The sequence below is a fragment of the Hippopotamus amphibius genome, chromosome 1, assembly GCF_030028045.1.
Source record: "Hippopotamus amphibius kiboko isolate mHipAmp2 chromosome 1, mHipAmp2.hap2, whole genome shotgun sequence".
Taxonomy (NCBI): domain Eukaryota; kingdom Metazoa; phylum Chordata; class Mammalia; order Artiodactyla; family Hippopotamidae; genus Hippopotamus; species Hippopotamus amphibius.
Window position 1 is genome coordinate 92,862,399 of NC_080186.1, and position 26,092 is coordinate 92,888,490.

At 32.9% G+C, this 26,092-nt stretch overlaps 1 pseudogene; it reads left to right on the plus strand.

The window, feature by feature from the left end:
- Positions 1-17,803, plus strand: part of LOC130831162 (ubiquitin-like modifier-activating enzyme 5) — a 178,459-nt pseudogene extending 160,656 nt beyond the window's left edge.
- Positions 17,804-26,092: the final 8,289 nt, after the last annotated feature.

Sequence of the window (26,092 nt, forward strand, 5' to 3'; positions counted from 1 at the left end):
TATTATCATTGACAGTTTACTGTAATCATTTATTTTTTGAAATATTCCCAGTAACCTCCAATGTACAGTTGCAAGGGAGTGATGCTAATTTGCCTCCTGTCCTTTCAGGAAATACCAGCATCTTCAGTGATTACAGCAAGTCCTTTTTTAGCAATTCCATTTGTCACCAAACTGTTGCCTTCCAAACACTTTTTTTCCATCCCAAAGGTAGGATTTGCTGAACCTGGTTCTGTTAACTTCCCCAAAGCCTTGATAAACCTACTCTTTGAGCATCCTACTTATTGTATTGTACCTTACAAGTAGCTTGAAGAATGGATATCACAATTATATCTCCTCATTGAAAATAAACATTCCTTGCTCTCTGGCTTAATTATCCTCCTTTCTATATGTATCTCTCTGTTTGTATTGATTATTTTTAATAACAACAATGTCAATTTTTCACATTACATTAATTATATACATGATCGTATTTTGTCTATACAATAGATATATGGGCAGACTGTTAGTTGAATTTACAGATACAGAAACTCTGAAACATTGCTTATCCTTCTGGTAATTGGATGAGACAGAACACAAACCCAAGCACAAAAGCCTGAGTGGGCTTCCTAGGGTGCCATAGCTGTCACCTGACTAAGAGAAGGTGTGAAGACTGGGTAGAATCTATATATTCTACTCACCTTGGAATGGGCTCTTAAAAGTGCTAATTGTAGATGAGGACCTCATAAATACTGAAAATTATAGCTGATACTGACTTCATTAGGTGATTAATAAACTGATTAATTGATAGAGAACTAATAGAAAGCTGTCAAAGAATGCATCATGTATCATTTTACAAAGGGTGCTTGGCATTGCCTTCTGAATATGCATTTCATTGATCCCAGGACTGAAAGGCACATTGCATATCTGAAAGCCTGGCTAATACTTTTGACTTTCCATTTATATTTCTGTTAATTTACCTCCTTATGTTATTACCTCCTCAACCTCAGATAATAATTTATAGAAATCTATAATGGAAAATGAACCCAAACATCAATGGAGCCATTGTAGCAACATACTATTCTCTTATTTTCCAATATTTTCCATATTCAGTGAAGAGAACAGATTCTTTTTTCTGTTCAGTGAATAATTACATAGAGTAAATTCTAAATTTGAATCAACAATCTTAGGAATTTAGAAAGCATTTAAAAGTTATTATCAGTAGTACTTATTTTCTCAATTTAGTTTTAGTTTACACAGTTACTTTCAATTTCATTTATGAAATCCTAGAGATTAGTAAGAAAATGGTCCAAATTGCATTTTTCTTTTTAGGGAGCTGAATAATGATTATTAATATTTGCAAAAAGCACAAAAAGTAACAGTTATTTCAACCTTATTCTCCGTTATTTTCATGGTACCATTCAATGAGAAGTAGGTAAAAATGCCTTTTCAGTTTCCTCTCTATAATAAATAATTCCCTGAAGCTCACTCATTCAACTTGTCCACACTGATATCTTTTATAACAGAAATTAATTTAGTAAGGTTGACTAAGTGATCATTTATGTCAGAGACAGAAGCAGCCATCCAGTCAGTGTTAATCCTTATGAGCAAGGATTTTGGAAATAAGATGAGTGTGTATTATAGTGTGAAATTATATCTTGTATATTATCTGATATAAGTATAAATATAGACTTAATATATAAATAGTTCTTACAGATCAGTAATATAAATAATAGCTTAATTAAATATACAAATACATGAACAGACATTTTAAAAAGAAGTAATACAAATGGTGAATATATATATTCTTTTAATTTAGCCTTCTAAAAATCAATAAAGTAATTATAATAAGATTCTTATTTTAGTTGCACACTTACACAGTCATCCCCTTACACACACACTCTTGGAAAAGGTGTTGAGAAACACTTTACAAAGTTAAAGATAAATATGACAGTATTTATAAATTTCAGAAATCTTCATATTCTTAGGTCTACTAACTCTTCTAAGAATTCATCCCATGGAAATAATCTTAGCATACATGCCCTCAAATAATTGTAAACAAGAATATTCAGCACTGCCTTTATTTATGATTGCATAAATGACAAATAAGCCTAATATCCAAAATTGTAAATATATTAAAATAAAGCATTATCTATCTATACATATAGAATATTAGAAATCACATTTTCAAAACTATCTAAAAAATAAGATATAATATATAGTGATAAGGTAATTGTAAACAAAAAATAAGAAATAAAGCTTTATATGGTATAAAATACAATGTATTTAATATAATTTAAAGTAAAATGTATATTTTATAAATATAAATATACATTTATACATGAAATATCTTTAGAATAAATTACCACATTTTTAGGGTAGATGGTGCTGTGTAATATCCATACCTTATTCTTTTCACTAAATTACATTTCTCTGTTTTTTTTCAAATTTCATCAGTAAATATGTATTATATTATAATTAGAAACCTATTACCTCAAATTTTAAAAGCTACATATTTTATATTTAAAAAATTAAAATAGTGACATGTAAAGTATAAATGAGTTCAATAGCAAGTATTTTTGATAAGTTGCATTTAAATCAATTTTTAAAAGTTATCCTCTGTATAATGAGTATATGTAAAATAAAAAGAAAAAGTGGAGAAAGAACAAGAACAGGCAATCCAACAAATAACTATAAATAATTGATAAACATGGAAATATTGTTCATAATTTTAAGCAATCAAAACTATGTAAGTGTAACCATTATAAAATTTCAACTCTAAATTTGACAGAGATTAAGTAAAACACATGCATATTATACGATATTGAAGAGGTAAAAAGAAATGGGCTAATACACTACAGGTAAAAAACTAAGATTGTTCAATATTTATTGGCAAGTAATTTGAAAATTTTCTTTCCTCTTACCTCCAGTAAGTAAGGTCTTCCTTTCCCTCAAGTAAGATTGTATTTTTTTGAAGTAAAGATTCAAAAGAGTCATTCCACAAAAATGTATTCTCCCTCCATTCTAAAACCAGACTGATTTTCTTCCTATATTCAGTTTCTATATCAGACATCCCACTTATGCAGGAGAGGCCCACAGTTATCTAAAAATAAGCTTACTCTATGATACCTGCAAGGCAACTTATCAAAATATTGCAGAATAAGACTAGCATCTTAACAGTAGTTAACAATGACAACAACAAAAAAAACTAGATGTGGAGGCCGATGTATTTTTTTTTTATAAATTTATTTATTTTATTTATTTATTGGCTGCGTTGGGTCTTCTTTGCTGCACACGGGCTTTCTCTAGTTGCTGCGAGCGGGGGCTACTCTTCATTGTGGTGCGCAGGCTCCTCATTGTAGTGGTTTCTCTTGTTGTGGAGCACGGGCTCTAGGCTCGTGGGTTTCAATAGTTGCGGCACATGGGCTCAATAGTTGTGGTTCACGGGCTCTAGAGCACAGGCTCAATAGTTGAGGCGCACAGGCTTAGTTGCTCCACAGCATGTGGAATCTTCCCAGAGCAGGGCTCCAACCCATGTCCCCTGCATTGGCAGGTGGATTCTTAACCACTGCACCACCTAGGAAGTCAGAGGCCAATGTATTTTTTATGGATTTGATCAAATATGTTTACAACTGTGTTGTTTACTATGGTAAATAATTGGAAACCAGATAAAATCCAACAATAAAAAATAAACTATCATGTGGCCATAGGATGTAATATGTATTTATTAAAAATAAGGTTTTAAAGAATTATAATACCAGAAGGTTAAAAAAAGCATAATGTAAGGGTGTCTCTGAGTTATGAAATCTATTGTATCTGTTACATGTGAGGCTGTGGGTGTGGAAATGTGTGGACAAAAGAAGAATGTTGGGGTGTGTGTAGGGAAGAAATGACATGCAAAATATATCGTATTTTAATGAGGGTTATATCTGATTTTTGGAATTATGGACAATGATTTTTTCTTTCATGACTTTTGCATTTTCTAAATTATTTTTAATCATAAAATATTCAAAAAGCTTAAATTATCTTCTCTCATATTTCTGCTATAAAGTTCAAATATTTAAAACAGGCTTACCAAGACATGCGTGAATAAATTTAAAAATACATTGACCAATAAAAATGGTTAACATCATTAATAGTTATCCATTTTGAAAAACATAAATGATATTACCATTTGTATTTGTCAGACTGGAATGTTAAGAATCTTTCTATTACTCAGTGTATGGAGGAAGAAGCACACTACTACTATTACTGGGAGTAATGAACCATAGGCAGCAGTGAACACATGAACGTATATATATCCTTTAACTAGAAATTTATATTTTTTCTCATCAAAAACTAGGAATTTATACTTTTTCTAATCAAAAACAAATGTGTAGAGATAAATGAATATGAATCATTTCTGCAATTTTTTCTCAAACCAAAAAATATCAATATATGTGTTACACAGTAACAATGCAATGTGTTGAGGGTATAAAAGTAAATGTAAAGTGGGCTATAAGTAAAGATGTAGAATAACCTTCCAAGATATTTTGTTAATTAAAAACATCTGATTTCAGAATTATATGTAAAATATTTTTTACATTTTTACTTAATATCCAGATTAAGCAGGAAGATAGCAATCATTTCAATCATTTATAAAATACAATTATCCATGCTTTGTGTCCGCATAGAAAATTTAGGAAAGAAAATACTACAGATCTTTGACAATCTTTGTGTTGATTGAGGTTCATGAATTTTTACTTTCCACTCTTTGTCCCCTGGTGTACACTACTTTCATAATAGTATTATTATAGTTAATAATGATAAGAAAACAAGCATGCTGCTTGCTGCCATTAAATTCACTGCCATTAAAGTCATAGCTGATTTAATTTGCCTTAATTAGTATGCTGAATCTGATATTGTCATTTGAGACTGAAAAATTATAAATGCCATCCTTTTTTACCAAGGGAATAAACATTTTCACTTTCAGAATAACAACCTGCTTTGTTCAGTCATACTTTATTGCTGTTGGGTTGGATTTCACTAAATCTTCCTGTGTTATCTGGGTATTATGTAGAATAATAAACATTTTATTGCATTTAATTATTTTAGCAATTGAAAGCTCATTAATAGTTTCCATTTTTACTCTTTATTTTTTTCAAAATCATAATTTTTATCCATCAGAAGTAATTCTTAATGAGGTTCTTTTAAAAACCTAAAAAGTAAAAACTAAAACACTCACTCTAGAGGCAATCAGGAAATTCAGAAGTAATTGATATTTCAACTATCAAAAACAGAGAGGTGGAAGTATTGCGTGATAGTTAATTTTATAGAAAATGAGTCCTGATATCAGTACCCAAAGACTAAATATGTAAATCCTTAAATTTCAATTAAGGGTCATGAAATTATTATTATAGTAATAATAAATTTTGTTGTATCAGTTAAAACGAACTCCGATAATAGAGGATATACAAAATACACGGTAACTTTAAACTTGGAACCCTGCCTATTATTTTCCACCACCATTAATTTCGAAACAGAATATGTATGTCCTAAAATAACTCATTGTATGTAAATATATTTTACATTATTTTGAGTTCAAAAGGATCATTTTATAGACAATATGGTGAATTCCTAAAAATAAGCAAATGGATAAAAATACATTTATATATACTAGAAAATACTACTGCTACTACACATACACATACACACACACACTAAATTGGTTAAACTCTTAATTCTTCACTTAAGTCTTTGAAAAAAAAGCTACCAATAAACCAGTGATTGTTTCCCCAAACTGAGATTTCCCTTTTCAATATCTTTGATTTTTACCAGTAAACCTTTTCCAAACGTGTTTTACACATGAGATTTTATGTTGTAGACAAAAGATACAATAGGGTGACTGGATTCAATTGTTAAATTCAAGCTTTCCAATTCATCTAATTTTTTTATTACCATCATTTTTGTAGTTCCTTTGACTATGCTCTCTTATTGTAAAATGCAATTTGCGTTCCACAATTTGAAACCCTCCCACTCAAGTTCACAAATTAACATTCTTTTTATGTTAGACATGATCATTTGAATGGTCTTGTTAGGAATTAGTGGTAAAACTAGCAATGACTGTTTATTGTTTTTGAGGCAATTATTAAGATAACAGAGGCACACATTATTGACATGAGACCACATCTAACAAGGGCCCTAATCAGGGATCCATGATAGATCTTGATTGCTTCACAGACTGAAAAAGTCTGAAAAGTGTGTGTGTGTGTGTGTGTGTGTGTGTGTGTGTGTGTGTGTGTTTCCATAGGAGTCCTAAACTTTCATTGACTTAAGAACAGTGGAGAAACCCCTTTGGCAAAGACTTCAGTAACTGGTTAAATAATCACAAATCACCCCTAATTGGTTTTCTTTTTTACTGAAAGCTAAAACAGTGGTTGCTAGGCTCCACCCTAAGAGAAAACTGCTTATTTTACAGCGTTCATCTATATCAGGTATTGATTTCAGAATAACATTCCATTCAATATTATGTTGTTTAGATTATTTTTCAATTATTGATCAAAACATCATAATGCATGGTATTGGTAAACATTTATAAGAAAATTAGAAGAAAAAAGAGTATATTATTTTGATGTCCAATTAACAGGGCAAGAGAGACTAAGATGAGAAATAGTTGCGACCTGGGAGTTATTTTTTTATTCCTCAATTCCACTTTACTAACTGAAAATATTGATTAGAAAATAATAAAGTTAGACCTCAGTGCCACATCCATCTTCTTGTGTTAAGAGGGCATCACTAGCAGAGAGTTTCCTATTAAATATAGCTGTCATTTTTGTTCCTTCTGCACTTCTTTCTATTCTGCACAGTTTCCTGAGAGGTGTGAAAATAAACACACTTAAGAGATTTCACAAGAACTGTATTACTTCAAGGTGATATGCTGCAATTTGATCTTCCCTGCTATCTTTTTTCCTTCAAAATAAATCAGATCTTTTATTATTGTGTCATTTATTCATATATTGGGCTTTTAATCTGTAATTGTGACTTGTGTCCAGAATAAATACTATAATTAGTATGAAAAGCACTTAAATGGAACAACAACCAATGTTGGTTAAAAATGACACTTCCATTGTGCAAGAAGCTACGTACCACATGTGGCATAAATACAAGTAGAAATTTGATTAAACAAAAATTTGATTAAACTCCACAAAAATAATGAGGTACATATTTGTGAATTACAGGACATACAAAATGTGTGTTCTTAATTTCTAAGTGTATCGAGACAGAGATTGGGATACTGTTTAAGTATTAGTTAATAACTTTATTGAATCATACTCTGAGGGTGAAATCTGCGTAAAATAACCGATTTTAGGATTTTTTTTGTTTGAAAATCCTTTGTGACCTATTTACACAAGCACAAGAGAGAGAAGATGCATCCTCTACTTTTCAGGTATAGGATCAATCTGTATCAGTGTATTCATACACATACATGAAATCAAAATCTAAAACTTTTTTGTTCACTTGTATTGCCTCATTAAAATTGCAAGGCTTTATCTAACAAATCATTTTATTTAATTTTTTGTACTACTATTCTATTACTTTATTCACTTTCAACTGCTTTATCAGTCTCTGAGACAGATGCCTGAAAATCTCCCACTGTGATTGTGGATTTGCCAATTTCTTCTTTTATTTATTAGCATTGTTTAAAAATGCATCTGGTAGTAATCTTACTACAATCCTAGTGTATTGTTCTTTTTGCTCTTTTAAACATTTCTTCTTATTTCTATGTTTATGCAAATATTATTTTTAAAAAGGAGGATTAGTTTACATTAACTTACCTTTTACTGGGGTAAACAGACAATGAAAATTAAAACAGGTTACTTTGTAATATTGGGTAGTGACATCTGTTATAAGGAAAAATAAAGTTAGGTAAAGAGATAGCCTGTGATGGCAAGCCGCTTTGAGGAAATGCTTTGGAATAGAATCCTGAGAGTGTTTGATAGATTAAATCATGTCAGCTACTGGCAAAGATTGTTCCAGGAAGTAACCACAAAGGTCTGGGGAATGTAGGTTTAAAGGAAAGTTTTAGTAATGGAAAAGGCTACCTGGCTAAACTAGAGTGAGCAATGGGGAATGTGGAATAAAATGGTGTTAAAAGAAGAGGCAAGCCATGCAAAGGATTAAATGTAAGTTTTAATCCATTTGGTACTAAAAGCTACTAGAGTCTGTTAAATCTGCTGAAGCATATTTCTATTAGTATTCACTAAGCGTATTTTCTTCCATCTCTTATTTTGATATAGTCTAGGTAATTTTGTTTTATATGTATCTTTTAAATAGCACCTTGGTGCTTATTTGTCTGTTTTAATTGAGTTATATTTGACATATAGCACTGTAAGTTTAAGATGTACATTGATTTGATACACATATTGCAGTATGAGTGCCATAGTAGCATTACCTAATGCCTATATTGCTTCATATAATTGTCATTTTTTTTCTTGTCTTCGGAAGAATTAAAACCTAATCTCTTAGAAAGTTAAATGTTGATAATACAGGTTGCTTGTCTATAATCACTGTACTGTTTATTTAAAGTGTCTAGGACTTCTTTATCTACTTGTTGCAAGTATGTACCCTTAAACAACATCTCTCCCATTCTCCCAGGCCCCAACTCCTGGTAACCACCATTTTACTCTTTGCTTTTATAATGTGAGGATTTTTAGATATCACATATAAGAGATATTATATAGTATTTGTCCTTCTCTGACTTATGTCAGCATAATGTCCTCAAGGTCCATCTATGTTGTTATAAATGGCAGAATTTCCTTTTGTTCTCATGGCTAAATAGTATTCCATTGAATAAATATACCACACTCCCATGTTTATTGCAGTATTATTCACAATAGCCAAGATATGGAAATAACCTAAGTGACCATCAATGGCTATTGTTTTTATCTAGCCTATTGTCTGTATTTTTAATAAGACAATAGAATGGATATGAACAAAATGTTTTCTGGATTCAGTTTTGTGACCTTGGACAAATTTAATTAAATTATCTAGGTTATGGCTTCCTTTTTGTGAGATAAGAATAATTATAGTATTTATATGATGGGTTTGCTTGGAGAAGTAAAATATTTAATATATGTAAAGCCTTTAGAATCATGACTAGTTTGTGTGAAGTACTTAGCATTAGGTTTTATTATTAACTGGATTTGTTGTGGTTATTTTATACACATACACATGCATACATATACGAATATATACATATATATGTAATTATTAGTAATATCATCCTGTGAGTTGTTTTCTTTCTTTGCTTATTTTTTCTTCCAACTTTAGTTTGAATTAACAGATTTCCTTTAACGACTTTGTTTAATCTATACAGTACAGAAGCTAATTGTATTGTATTTCTATTTTTTTAATGGCTGTCCAATTAAGAGTTTCTTAAAAACTCTGCTTTTAGAGATAAGGAAAGAAAATGATATCCATTTATGAACTAAAAGTGTATTGAAAATAAAAAGGGAAATATCAATGTCACAACACTCTAGTGGCGCTAATATTGAGTATTTAGTATCCTTGATTATTCTCTCGTTGAACAAATTAAAGCAACAGATTTTTTAGCTTTAGCATAACTAACTGCATGAATAAACTATTGCTTCTGATATAATAACTTTTGTGACATGGACTATTGAAAATTTTCAGGGAAAAGGATTAGGGAAAAGCCATGATAGTAAATAGTCTTTCATTAACTGGTTTGGCAGGTTGTAGTTCTTATTTTACTTGTTCAAATAATATTCTGAGAATAAATCAAATCTTTTTGCTTTCTCTGTAAAAAAGAAATTAAACTTGTGGACCATATTTATCCAAATCTTGGTCCAAAAAGAGGCATCCCTACAATATACGTTGAGGGAGAATACCTAGGCCAAAAGAATGTTCTACTTTGGGGAACATAAGTGGAACTATTTATTGTTTTTGTTCTCCATAGGATTAACCAATTAGACTTGCCTTTGTTGATTGGTCAATGGGATAAAGGAGATTGGACTACAGTTTCCTCTGGTGCTTGAATCCTCTAAATAACTCTATTCCAATGAAATAAAATTCTAAATCACCATTATTAATTTTAGTTAGAAACTCCATTTATTAAAGAAGACTGTTTGCAAGTTCAAGAAACCTATTGAAACTAGTTTAAGCCAAAGATAATCAAGTTTATTATGGGAATGCAGAGAGAGTACATGAAACCAAAGGAGGGACAACTCTTGCCATCTTTCACTTCTGCTCCCCTCTCAGCATCTGCTTCATTCTTCTCTGACTCTGTGCACTGGCTTTTCTGCTTCTAAATGCACATGATGACAGTACAGGCTTTTACATCTTCTCTCTTTAAAAGGCAAGCATGGGACTTCCTAGGTGGTGCAGTGGTTAAGAATCCGCCTGCCAATGTAGGGGACACGGGTTTGATCCCTGCCCTAGGAAGATACCACATGTCACGGAGCAACTAAGCCTGTGTGCCACAACTATTGAGCCTGTGTGTCACAACTACTGAAGCCTGTGCACCACAATGAAGAGTAGCCCCTGCTTGCCACAACTAGAGAAAGCCTGTGTGCAACAATGAAGACCCAACATAGCCAATAAATACATTAATTAATTAATTAACTTTTAAAAAGGCAAGCACATATTAAAAATTAAATTCCTTAGTCACAATTCTAAATTCCTAGAGAAATGACTATAGACCAGAAAAAAATCCATTTGGTTGAAACGACAATTGGTACATTCCAAGGAATAGCTTACTCTTAAATATTTAGTTTCATTCAAAATTTCCCCTGAATATCAAATATCTGACTTCTAAATTTTTTCCATAGCAATCAGTGCAGAGTAGAAATAATTCATTACATTCTTACATTTGTTTAAAGTAGATAAAAATGTTTGGGAGATTGGGGCTGACATATATACACTAACATATAAAATAGATAACCAATAAAAAATTATTTTCAAAAAAAACAAAATTCCTTTATGTGAAATTTCAAACTAAAATAAAATATATAAAAATGTGGAAACATCCATACCTATTTGCAGTGCCACATCATGTTTACTATCAATTATGATTTAGGCCTAAACTTGCTGTAAATTCAACAAAATTGCATATAGCTCTGTCATTCAAATCATTTCACTAGGTACTGTGAATGTTATACTATATTATTATGTGAACATCAAAACGTCTCTTTTTCCCTACTCATGAAGTAAATTTATATCCATAAAGAAGCTGACCCTTCATTAATAAACAAGGCATGGATTCAATGAGTTTGTTTCTGAGGGGGAAAAAAATTACTTTCATCACAATAATACTTTCTAGCAGTTCCTGTGCATAAGGTTGAAAGTGGAGGAATAGCAGAGGGCATATTTTATAACTAAAAGCAGACAAATCTCTTTTCTCCCAAATAAAAAGGAGTGTGTTCTAAAGAAGAAATTCCTTTTTTAGAAATCAAAGGAGCATTCTCTTTTTTTCACTTGATATACCTCTCCAATTTTTTCATTGAATTTCCATAGTTCTTGAAAAGCAAAGAAATGACTTTATCACTTATTTTTCATATGAACCCTTTCCATTTTATTGGAAAATGAGTTTAACCTTCAGACATTTCAATAATTTATCTATATTTTATGACCAGCTGCTTCCAGACATTCTTAAGATTTATCCCAAGTGCTTGTGGTCAGTCAGCATGGCAGCACATTTTTATGGAGTATCAGGTGCATGGATAAATCTAGTGTAGGCTTGTTTCATACAGAACTTAGATTTTAGAAATTATGTTTAAAATATTTACTATGACTTTATATTCTCTTGCCCTTAATTTCTTAGGAAAATAACAATGTTATTAGAAATGCACATAACTATATATTTAGTGAAATTGGTGATAATTATAATGTGAGTAAAAACATCTTTCTTGAAACACTGTTATCTTGGCTGTTTAATATTAACAGCATTCCTGGTGGATTTTACAATTAAGTTGTTATTTGGTGAACATGCATAAGAGACTCAGATGAATAGGAATTATCACTAATTATAAACTAGCTGCTCATGAATGCATATGAACAGATTTCAATTCTTTTTTCAAATTACTATTAACTTTCTAATAAAAAACTACAGAAGTTTTAAATTCAGTAAAAATTTTCGTAAAACTAGGTAAAATGTCTCCTTTTAACATTTATATGTTGGAAAACCAGGTTTTTGTTTTGAAGAAAGAAACCTCATCAAGGCCGTGACCCTATTCATACAGTAAGGGCAGTAGCAGGCATTAGAAACACAAGCTCATGGATTCCTCTGGCCTTGTTAGTGAGTAAGGGATATGCATTTCATAAACCCAGTTGGGCTACATCAGCAACACTACATTAAGCAGCATATACAATTTGCACATTTATGGACTGATATGCTTAGCATTTATGAAGACTCATTTTTCTATTGCCTGAAAAGAAACAATACTAATAGTGTGTGCAATTAAGAGCTCCCAAGAATAATGGAAAAATTGGTGACCTGTAACCACATCTAGTACTATGTGCTGCCTTGAAAGCATAATGAATTCCTCCCTATTGTCTTCACAGAACATCAATGCAGATAAATAATCTATAAAACTGCTAGAATAACACAGGAGATGATGAACGGATGGTGACCAAGTTACTCTCTAAAGATGCAGCCTTACTCCCTTGTACATCTCCCATCCCCCAACTTACTAAAGAATCCTCTTGATAAATCAATTCAATTCTAAAAGCATTTATTAATAATCTTCTCTGATAGGTGCTACACAAATAAGTAGGAGTCCTTTATCTCCAGGAATAATAAAGCACACCGAGAAAAAGAAACAATAGCTCTTCAGAAAATACACAGTTAAGAAGCAAAATGAGTGGTGGAAAATACAAAAAATTCAAAGAAAAATGCAATCAGAGGAAGGAGGAGAAATTGGGAAATCTTTAGAAATGAGAAGGACCTTGGATATGAATGGATATAAAAGTGATGTGAGAGAGAGACAGAGAGTGAGACACAGAGAGAGAGAGAGAGAGAGCGTTCGCGTGCTCGGGCAAACGAGCGAGCCAGCAGGTGGAAAATGACTAAATGTAATATGAAGGTCAGTTTGTCCTGACCTCGCCCTCAGGTGGTTTTAGTTTTTAGTTTAGATGTGTGGCCCCTTTTCAGAAAAAAATAATTGCCCAATTAGACATCGTCAGTCCAACCACAACAGAAAGAGTAGGAACTCTTGGGTTGGATGATATCTGAGCCAACCCTCTTGTCATAGGGAACAATACAAACACAGGTGTTTTCTTTTATAGCTTAAGGAAAAGAATTCTCCAAGAAAGTGGCAGCCTGGAAACAGTACAAGTTTTCCCAGGTCTACAAACAAAATTTATCACATAACTTTGTCCCTCAAATACCACTTTATCCCCTGCAGAGAATACAATTCTAAAATAATATCAGAATTATAAGGATTATTAAAGGCCACAGATTTCAACCACCAATTATTAAAACAAGTGCAAAGGCCACAACTGGGCATTGTCTTATATAGGGATCGCTTGATATCACAGCCTTAATAACTCCTCTGTGACGATAATTTCCTGTCTGTCTTCTCCACCACCTCTCTTGTTTCAACTTCAACCACTCTCTGCTCTCATCCTAACCACATCTTACTATGCTTCCACTTTCTTCTGGTTTGTAAGTACTCTCCCTCCTGTTTTCCCAGTTTTTCTAACCTAACCATGAATTGATGGAGTAATTTGTTACTCTCTTGTGAGCTTTCTCAAGGTCTTCCATCTTCTGTCCTTTTGTGTCTTCAAAGGTAAACATTTAGCTTACCCATACCTACAAAGCTGGCAAGTATGACTGCAAGAAATCACAAAATTGTGCACATTGTTGCAGCTACAAATATATGTAGTATTGAATTTCAAATGGATCCTTAATATCTTTATTTTTGTCTTGAGTTAACTACATATCCTGTTACCCAAGTTTGCTATAAAAAAACTTAATTGCTTTTAAGTATCCTACTGTACCTTTAGATAAATTACTTTAAAAAACTGATATCTCCTACAGTCACGTGTAGGAGAATCTTCAACTTAATGACTTGTGACCCCATGATTATCTATTAAATACCAATTTTTACTTTTTTCCTCCCATCTCAGAAATTTTATTGCTTTCAATTTTTTTTTCCTGAATTCTATTTCTTTTTAGCTGTTTTATGACTTTGGCCCATCAATTATTTTCTATATCTTCAGCATATTTTTCTATAGAAGCATCTTTCCTCCGGCACATTTATTGATTTCTTTTAACTACAATATCCTTCATACTAAAACTTAAAATTATTTCCTAAAATACACATACCAGCTTTGGGGAAATACACAATTTCTATATGATTTGGCATTCAAAAAGGACCACAGTTGACATTGAAAGAAAGATAATATTAACAAGCAAAATCAGAAGTCTGCAGGGCAGAGTGGGATATAGGGCCATCAAAATAATGAATTACCTAATTCCACCTTTGTATACAAATGATTGGAGTATGAATGGATGCTTGGTCTGCCTTGGGGGGCAGTGTAAGTTGTTTGAATTATTGCAATTAGTACTAAAATAAATCCACTCTGTTACTACACCTTCAAGAAATCGTTGATTAAATTGAAGAATACATGTAGGGTGACTCACATATCAACTGGCACCTAAAAATTCTGTGTATAGTGGGAAAGCTATTTAATTCATAAGAAATTAAAGTCCCACTCATTTTTGAAGAGTTTAAAAATATTTTGTTTTACAAAATTTGAGGAAATACTCTAGGATATCCTATCTGTATACTGGAGTATAAATCAAAGATTAGAACTGAAGAGTTAATGGCAAATTCTATTAACAGGGATGGAGACCAAATATATATTTATTATTATAAATCACATTGCATCTTTTATACAAAATTTTATTTAATACTGTTTATATAGGAAATCTAGTTTCTCAGGAAAACAAACTGCTTCTTACAGGAGAATTTTCAAAAAATTATGTGCCTCACAACAGTCACAAAATGATTACAGATATCTAAAAAAAAGGCAGAAGAAATTATCTATTTTAAAAACATAGTTTATTTTTTTGTCTCCAATTAATCAGTATGATGTTTTAAAGCAAGAATTTTTTTTGGGCATCACACATTTACCTTAAAATAAAAATACATATTTTCACATTAACATATATGTATGTCTTGTAGTTAGCACTGTCAATGGAAATAATAAATCAACCTATAATAGGAATACAAAAGAGTTTTTCTGAGTCAAACTGAGGACTCTAGCCTGGGAGACACAGATTCAAGATGCACTTGAATTGTATTACACTGGACTACAAAATGAAGGAGGCTTGTAAAGGCAAAACCCACAAAATTACATAAATTGTCAAGAATTAGGTTTGGAGCTGGCAAGAAGTAAGGATCCTGTAGCTGCTAGCATATATTGTTTTAAGAACAGCTGGTGATATCCTTGAGTCTGATACAGTTCAGAAAATTCAGATTCTTAGCAATACAGGAAAGTATTTGAAATCACATCCACAGTGGCCACCTAGCTCCATTTTGAATGCCTGAACCACAGTACTCCATTCTGATTTTTAAATGCTTTGTTTTCTTTAATGGTTAAAGCAGATGTATAATGCATGTTTAATAGACCACAAAGAGGCTGCTTTGGTTAGCCTAAAGTTTAAGTTAAATCATGTATAAGCCAGAACGACTTCCCCGTACCTCAGTATATGAAAATTTCATCCATCTGTATCATTAGATCCACAATATTACCACTTTTCAGATCAGAGTTAAGTAAGTGGTTAACTTGAAGAATATATGTAGGGTGAGATATATATATATGTATATATGGCTATTTGATAATATATGTATATATAATATATAAGTATACATGTTAATATTAGAATAATAACAACAATATGGGGACATATTATAGGAATGTGTATATATATATTAATATAAGAATATATGTAGGGTTACATATGTTTATATTTAAATATATATAATTTAAATTTGCCCTAAAAGTAAGGATTAAAATTGGTCTTGAATAAACATATGTAAAGTAGAAATCAAAAGCATATTAGATTTTACACTATTTTCTCCCTTAGGAAAGCCAGGTATTTAGTACTTTCCATGAACATAGAGTACTATATTATTTTAACTTAATACATTATAATTATGATTATTATATTTTGATGTTACATACTATTCTGGGCATAGAGTGTAATATTTGACCATATGATTGGACTTTGAAAGCTAATTGTTTAGTATGAGGAATAGATTAGATCTGCCATCAGTGGATTTTTAATACATACTACACTAGATAATTCAAATCTAAAGACAGAGCATTATGTCTAGAATGTATAGCAGCATGCCACAGGTGGTGGTTTGTGTAAGCAGCTTTTGCTAGAGAGATAGACCATGTTATACCATAAGGTTTCAAACAGATAGGTGGAGCTTTATAACATGGAATCCTAAGAGAGGTACAAGGCAGGTTAAAGAAGTCTTTGCCTGAATCCCAGTGTGCTTTCACTCCCAACAGCAGTGCTTGCCACTCTTTGTTGTTGGACTTCACATACCCATTTGCCTGCATGCAGAAAGAGTTGGAAATGCCTGGGAATTAACGTTTCCCCAAAGGTAGCATTTAACTAATAACTGAAAGATGAAGAGATATAAATATTTCAGGTCTCTTGTACACTAATAAAGAAAAGTCTGAGCTATAACATACACCATCTCCAAATTTCTCCTGTATCATTGAGTGAAAATAATATTCATAAATATAGATTAGTGGGGTGCCCTTACTTGGATTTCCTCCTTTCCAGTCCCACTTCCCCATTCTCCTATGAGTTTCCCCTGGGAACACTTTCAAATTAATCTCTTTCACACTGATCCTCTCAGGCTCTGCTTCTGGGAAACCCAAATTAAAACATTATTCATGATGAAGAAATAAAATAGGGCAACAGTGGGTGAGGGGGAAGGTATAACTCTAGTTCTGGTGGAACTAATGATACTCATTAGGTTATTAGAACTCTTTAAAATGGAGAAGGTGAAAAGGTTAGGAATCAGATGCCAGAACTGGAGTACAAGGGACAAGGAAGAAGATTATTAACTAAGTATCTTAAAACCATATAATGAAAATCAGAAGAACATACACTGAAAAATATTAATTCTGATTTTCCTTTTGAAATTTACAGTAATATCATCACATTGAAAATTTTTCAATTTTTCATGGATAGAGTAAGCTATGATGAGTTAGAAGAGGGGAAACACATTGAACTAGTTAGCTGTGAGAAACAAGAAAAATAGCTTTTAAGGAACTTGAACAAAGATGTATAGAGTCTGAGTTCAGTGAAAATGCAGTTTCAGAACATACACAGTTTATAATTCCTGGAGAATATCCTTGTTTTGCCTTTGCTTCACCATTTGCAGTTGTTGCAAATATTGATAAGAAGATTGAAACAAAGAGAAATTTTGCAGCCAGTCTTCCTACCAATTTGGGAGTGGTTTCTGGAATCTTGGAACAAAATGTGTTAATGTTTCTGTTAAATTTTGGTACTGTAAAATTCTACCTTGGATACAGTTCAGCACAGGATTTTTTCCCCTATCATGTTCATGAAGCCAAACCCTAAGTGTGATGACAGAAATTATAGGAAGTAGCAGGAAAAAATATGAGAAAAAGATAATGGCATGGCCCAAACAAGGGGTTGACTGGAAGAGACAACACATGAAGATAGTGAGGAAGTATGGAGCTGGTATCTGAAATTTCAGAAAAAAGAACAAAAAGTTCTTCAAGTCCAGTTCCTTACTTACCTGAAGAAATTAGAGTGGTAAAATTCTGTGCCTGACACTACAAAACTCTGATGAATGAAATCAAAAAAGAACTAAATAAATGGAGATATATTCCATGTTCATGGATAGGAAGACTCAATATTATCAAGATGTCAGTACTTCCTAACTCATTTATAGATACAGTGAAATCCCAATAAAATCCCAGCAAGTTATTTTATGGGTGCGGACAAACTGACTCTAAAGTTTATATGGAGAGGCAAAAGACCCAGAATAGCCAGCACAATATTGAAGGAAAAGAACAAAGCTGGAGGACACATACTACCTGTCTTCAAGACTTACTATAAAATTAAAATAATCAAGACAATATGGTACTGGTGAAAGAATAGACAAATAGACAATTAAAAGATCAATGGTTGCCAAGAGGTGTGTGTGTAGGGGAAAGGGGGAGCGGGGGCAGGAAGAGGAATGATTAGGTGGAGCATAAAGGATTTTTTTTTCTCCTTTTGCCTTTCATTTCCAAGCTTGTAACCTAAGATCACTTGGACCAGAATAGTATGATTACTTGTTAAATATGCAGAAACCTGGGCCCAACTACAGACCTTAGTCGGAATCTCAAGTGCATTAGCCTCATAATCAGTAGTTGTTTAAAAAGTGCTTGAATATTAATGAGGCAATATTTAACTCAATATTAATGAGTTGAGAAATTTGCCCTAAATCTGAAGGCCAGGCTATTGGGCTTTAATAACCTCAATTTTTCCATAGGATATTAGAGCCACCTGGTGACCAGGCAGGGCCAGTGTATTTTTATGCAATGATAAAGAAGATGGCTCTTGCTTTTAAAAACTATACACATGTATACTAACAACTAGAATCCAAAATATATTCTGTCAGAGGTGGACTATGAGTATAGTCTGATCAGCCACCAGAGAGGAAATCTTCAGTTCTAAGACTCTGGGTGAAAGGTGAGAAAGGCTGAAGAGAGAAGTAGCATTTCAGTAAGGCTTGAATAGTGAGTGGGGTTTCAATGTTCATATGTTGCTATAGATTGAAAGGTATGGGGGAAAAATATTATGAACTAAAGTATTAAAGGACATCAAGGCAATGCAGAAGTGACACACATACATGTCAACATTCTAATGTATGAGAGGCTTTGACTCAAGATGAAGTTTAAAATGTATGTACGTTCTCAAGTGTTAATGATTGAGTGTGAACCTTATATTGTATAGTACAAGGGTGAGTCAAAAATTATCCGCACTCCGGTTATATTAAAACTTATGTTGGCTTCACTGTTTTATCAGTGCTTTCTGTTCAAGGCTACTGTGTCCCCAGTCACTGCTGTGCAGTTGTGAACATGTTATATCAGTTCATTTGTAACTGTGGTGTGAGCAAAAATGGATGCCCCACTTGTGATTTGCACGATAGAAGAGCAGCATGTAGTGATTCATTTTTTGTGGTCTGAGGGTGTGCATGTCCACACACCTCCGCCCACACTGTCGACGCTCTGCAAAAACTTCATTTTGAGGTGATAAAGCATCCTCCCTATAGTCCTGATCTTGCTCCATCGGACTTTCACCTGTTTGGTCCCCTGAAAGCAGCCCTACGAGGACGAAGATTCACTTCTGATGAAGAAGTGAAGGCAGCGGTGCATTTGTGGCTCTCACTCCGCTGAAAACATTTTTTGATGAGGGAATACAAAAGCTTGTTGACAGATGGACAAAGTGTATTGAAAAGCAAGGAGATTATGTCAAAAAATGATGTATTTGTCTTTTCTAAAAGTTAATTAAAAATGCTACCGCCAGAGTGCATTTAATTTTTGACTCACCCTTGTACAAAGGGGTATGGTTTGCTATAATATTCTACATAGATATTGCTAATCAGGTATCAGCAGGTAATAAATTTGGAGTAATTTTTAGTAATGGTATTAGTAATGGAGTAGACATAAATGGAGATAAATCAAATAAATTGTGGTTATGAAACCATTATTAACTTGATCTGTTTGTATTTAGCTCTGATGTTTCTGTAACTTTAGAATTTTTTAAAAGTCTTACAACACATACATTCCCAATGCAATAGTTAAGAGATGCAGTTATGTAGCATGATATAGTCCAGATTGCATTCCTCAGAAAATATGTAGATAAGTGTTATGGGTTACATTGTGCGCCCCACCCCCCAAATATATGCCAAAGTCTTAACCCCCAGGACCTCAGAATGTGACCCTGTTTCCAAACTTTATTACTTTACAGGAGTAATCAAACTGAATTAAGGGCGTTATGCTGGGCCATAATCTGTTATGACTAAAAGGGGTATTTTGAACATGTGAAGATGGAGGCAGTGATTAAAATTATGCTATCACAAACCAAGGAATATCCAGGGCTGTTAAAAGCTGGAAGAGGCTAGAAAATATCTTTTTTGCTATAGGTTTCAGAGGAAGCTTGTCCCTGCCAATACCTTGATTTCAGATTTCTAGTCTACAGAACTATAAGAAAATAAATTTCTGTTGCTCTAGGACATCCAGTTATGGTAGTTCGCGATGGCAGCCCTAGGAAACTAATACAATAGATATTGATGTGAAAAAATAGTTTCATGGTCATAACAAAGTGAGGAACATACTTTTACACACAACTAGACAGAATTTAAGGATATCTCAGTGACTTCACTGTATCAACCCTTATTTTGATGTTCCTAGAGTGAAACTATTGAATAATTTCTAAAAATATTTGTTAATGGTATAGAACTTTTTCCACATTGGTAAGGTCACATAACTGCTGCTCTATGGAACATAATTTGTGGAATGCAGACATAGAGTGTTTAAATTTAAATAATCACTATAATGCTTAGAAAACTCAAAGAACATTATTTTCCCTCAGGTTGAATCAGTGAACCTTTTAATTGTGCTTCATTCTTTAGCCTTAATATATGTTTTCATTAAAAGTTCTCTGAATGCCAGTTGTGCACTTGAGAGTAAATCTCAGCCTGAGAAACTTTTGTTAAAAATGGAGTTTACAAAACCAGATGCTCAGATTGCCAAGAACATCTGTAAGAACATAATACTACATTAGTTTCAAGAATCCACCCTCCAGGTAAACAAAAAGCAACACCAAGTGTAACAATTTAAATATTTGGTTGGGCAAGATTCTTACTAAACATGTTCCCCTTGAATTTTGCTTGGAATAAGGAAGATAGCCAAAATTATTTAAATTATATATTCTGATTATATAATTAGAAAAAATCCTCTAAGACAATTATATAATTATTCATAATATATTGAAATATAATGGGTATTATTAGACATTCAAATTTAAGCAGACACCCTCTGTTTATTTTGACCTTTTCATTACTTGCTGTGTCAGAGAATATTACTTCTTTATCAAACCCATTTCCTCTTCCGACTGGGCATATAGCTAATGTGGCCATCAGACTGAATGCTAGCCCATGGAATGTGAATGAAAGTATTATAAACCACTTCAAGGCTCAGCCCTTTAAAATGTACCCAGAATGTTTCCAGAATGAGTACAATTCCCCAGATAACCTTGGAAACTGCATGGGAAAATGATTGATTCACATTGTAGAAGGAGTCAGAATCCTTATATCATCATTTGGAGAAGATTGCTTACTTAGGACATATTTATCAAACTATTACCTAAGCAAAGTTTAGTTTCAACTGTTCAGGTATATCTGTTATGGCATCTGGTATTACCTTAATGAGAACTTCTGTCATTGTTCTCGTTGTGACAAAGAGACCTATTTACAATTTTGATATTTGTTTCTAAATGTAAAGTTTTTTTTCAATTAATTCAGTTATTTTTTTTACCATCTTTTTTTTTTTTTTTAACTTTTGGCTCCAGGGCATGTGGGATCTTAGTTCCCTGACCAGGGATTGAATCCATGCCCCCTGCAGTGGAAGCGTGGAGTCTTAACCACTGGACTGCCAGGGAAGTCCCAATTCAGTGATATTTACTGAGCACTTACAATATACCAGATAAGTCCTTGCAGATAAAGGAATTTTTAAAAAATGAAAAACACATAACCAAAGTATTCCTGAAGTTTCCATTCACTGGAGGTTAGCAAGGCTAACCTTGAGATAGAACAGGTAAATAAATATATAAACTACATAGTAAGTCAGTACTATATAAAATATAGTAAAATAATAAAATAGGGCACCATGGTGGCAACAAGATTGCAAGGAAATATAACCATTTTAAATAGATTGGTCATAGAAATCTTACTAAACATATGGGAGAGGGAGGAAACTGTTTGGATATCTGGAGAAAAAAAATTGTAAAATATTAAATACCAGGGGCAAAATTCCTAAGGAGAAAGCCTACCTGATATATTCAGGATAAGCAAATAGATATGAAATAGAGTGACAATGAGAGTAATTAAGAAGCAAAAGGAAAGCAATAAGGATGGGACACCCCAGGACCCGATAGGCCATTGTAAGTTAAGGACAGTGGCTTCTACTCTAAGGAAAATGGGAAACCATTAGAATGTTTTGAGAAACATTTACTCTAAGGAAAATGGGGAACTGTTAGAATGTTTTGAGAAAGAAACGTCACGTATATGCAATATTTTACAATATTACTTTGGCAGTTTTGTAGAGACTAGGTCAAAAAGGTAAGTGTATAAGAAAGGAGGCAAGTGACATAAGGCTAATGGAATATTCAAGCATGATATGATAATGGTTATCATGGTCTTAACAGTAATTTAATGGTCCAATTCTGGATGTATTTGAAGGTAGAGATAACAGGATTTTCTAATAGTCCAGATATGGTGTATAATAGAAAAAGAAAAGAAAAGAAAAAAAAAAGAAAGAGCCAAATATGACTCTAGAAATTGGCCTGAGTAACTGGCAGAATGTAGCTGTCATTACTAGGTGGATCAAAATGAGGGAAAATCAAGCCTGATAGGGGAAGATTGGGAGTTCATTTTGGACCTGTTAGTTTTGTGTCATCTCTAAGATTTTCAAGTGATATAATAGAAGGCATTTGGAATTATGAAATTAGTGTTCAGGGAGAAGTTGGGACTAGAGATATACATTTGCAAGACAGTGCATAGAGATATTTGAACCATAAGATTGAGGTGTAAGCAGTGAGTTCATTGCAAAATCAGGAGATCACTGTGTAATAAGCATGTTAGGTCTGTTTCTAGAGTCATGTTTTCGCAAGTGGATGTACCATTATTCCAGCATCATTTGTTGAAAAGACTGTCTTTGCTCCATTGCATCACCTTTGGTTCTTGGCCAAAGATCAAATTGACTATATTTATGGGAGCCTATTTCTGGGTTCTCTGTATTATTCCATTGATCTATTTGTCTTTTCTCAGCGTTACCACACTGTCTTGATTACTGTAGCTTTATAGTAATTCTTTAAGCCAGGTAGTATCAGTCCACCACCTTGGTTCTTTTCCTCAATATCATGTTGGCTATTCCTGGGTCTTTCGTCTCTGCATATAAACTTCAGGATAGGTTTGTCCATATCCATAAAATAACTTGTTGGAACTTTGATTGGGATTGCATGGAAACTGTAGATCAAGTTAAGAAGAATCAACATCTTGACAATATTGAGTCTTTCTATTAATGAACATGGAATAGCTCTTTATTTATTATTTTTTATTTGATTTGGTACATCAGAATTTTGCAGTTTTCCTCATATAGATCTTGCCTGGAACAGATACTTCCCTCACAGCCCTGTGAAGGAGCCAACCCTGCTGACATTTGATTTTGAACTTCTAAAGATAATAAATTTTGTTGTTTAAGTGGTTAGTTTCAATAAGAAGTAAAACATAAAAATTTTATACTATGACTAATGAAATTAATTCATAATTTTTAATAAATTTTTGAAAAAGGAAGACATTTGGTCGATCACAATAATTTATTATAATATTGCAGTTTTCTTAATTCATTTTTACTTTTAAAACAAATAATTAGAATAAGACTAAGTTCCAATTAATTCCAATTTTAAAGATATTATTCAAAATCAGTAGACTATTTCCTTTATGACCTAAAACTCACATAGAGCAAAGAAAAACATTATATGTTGAAGTTTCCTAGCTATTTCATTGTTTTAAATCCTATACACAAATTAAAAATCCCAGTGTAATATAGAATAATAGAATCGATGTAATTCATGACCTGCTTCCTCACCTTTATAGTCACTGGTCTATCATTCCTATTTGAATCCATTGTTTAAAGGCAGAATCCACGTGGGTTGGAAATACATTCCACCCTGGAAAAGAGCTCAAACAATTCTCAATCATCACACACTTACTCCAAGGAAGAAGGCTTGTAACTTAGTCAGTGTAAGTCAAAGGCAGAAAAGGTGCTAACTTGAAGATTAAACAAATTATTAAAATTCTACAGTAACTATAGCAATTCTTAAATGTTATAGCATAACAAATGCCTTTGTTTTTTTTAATAAAGAGTATTGCTGGTGAATTGGTAGAGTAAAAACAGAATATTTTAGTAAGCTGTGTTATTATTTTTACCCTCTTTATGGATGATGCACAATCTTTCTCACTGCACCTGGGCAAACACATCCCTCTTGGAAACCAGAGGTGTGGTGCTATAAAAGTCAAATAAAGAGATTATTTTAATAAGGCAGTAACAAGCTAAATTTCGCTGATGGTTAATTATAACGAACACTGAGCTGAGCACTGAGAATTAGCCTCTGTAATCACCAAAATGGAGGTCGCTGGTGACCTTGACTAGTGCAGTTTAGTGATGTGGGGAAAACATTGACCACAGAAGGTTCTAGAGAGTATGAAGAGAAGGAATTGAATTTGTGAGTATAGACAACTTCTGAGGGGTTCTTGCTCTAAGGGAGAGAAAAGAAATTAATTAACACCAAGAGAGGTTACAGAGTGGAAAAATACTTATAGAGATTGAAGAGATAGCATATTTCCAAACTCAGGGGAAATCATTCAGCAGAGAGGGGTAAAAAGAGAGGAGTAAAGATTACAGGAGATAGAGAAATAGAGAAAAATAGAGTAAAATTATTGATCTAATAGATGAATTTACAGACCAATTGGATGGATTAGCAGAGTTGGATTTAACTCATGGGCTTTTGTCAATAAAGGTAATTGGATAAAAGATGCAAGGGGTTTCACGTTGTGTCTTGAAAAGATGGGACAGGAGACAAGGCAGTGAGAGACAGTGAAAAAGTGGTAAAATCCATGAATAAATAGTATATAACATTACCCTTGTTTAAATATTTTTACATACTTGAAGATTTAAACAGTGGAGGTAAATCTCTAAAACTAAGAGGGCATATTATTTACATGGAAATAAAAATATGTAGGTCTTTTCTCTAATAAACTTTCAGTATAGAAAAAACTTAACCATTAAAATTATGAAATGAGGGCCACTTTAAGGAGAAAAAGTTATAAAAATTATTCTCCTCTTTAGGAAAAATTAAATGACAAATTACTATTAGTGCATTTATTTAAATAGTTAATAAGATCCTACTGCATTTCAGCAGGTATGCTATGCATTGGAAACAAAAAGACAACTCAGTTAATTGTAGCATTTAAAGGAGGATTCCAGGAGAAGTTGAAGTGTGGTCTAGCAGAGGGGCAAAGATGGATGAGAATGTTGCAGGCAAAAGAGCAGCATAGGTGAAATCATGAAGGTGTGAAAAGCACAGGATGGGTACAAGAACAACTTCATTGTGAATGGAGGGAAGGACACTTGCAGGTGAACAATAGGACAAGAAGCCAGCTAGAGAGTGACAAGCCTCTGTAGCCAATTGCACAAATTAGAAAAAGCCAGTCTGCATCTTGAGGTTATAGATGATGTGTATACATTTCTTACCTACTATAAAATGGGCCAATGAACAAGAAAGATAGGAAAACCTTTCTTCTGGAGTAAGAGTAATCATCTTCATTTAATAGACAAAAGGGGAAAAAAAACTAACAAATGTTGTAACTTTTTTTTCCTGAAATTATAGCAGAAACAAAATTACCACACTCCCTAAATGAGGAGGCCACATACTTAATTCTTAGAAATTGTAAGGCTGATGACTTTGTTGCTAGGTAGTCCTAAAATAACCTTCAGATTTCCTGCTTCCACTGATGAAAGGTCAGGGTCTGTCAGCATGTTCTCCATCCAGCTGAGGAAGGCAGAATTGAAACATCCCTAATATGCTGGAAATAAAGGCAGTGTCCTGATTTTACCTGCTGGCAGCCAAAGTCCTTCAGTAGATTGGTGTTTGTCTTCTCTTGGGAAATCACCAGAATGCAACTGCCTTCATTAATGTTCCTTTCTTGCTCCTCTTTCCTACTGCCATGGCTTAGTGACAGGCCTCCTGAAAGATGGTAATGTAACAGGACTGTTACAGAATTAAAATCCA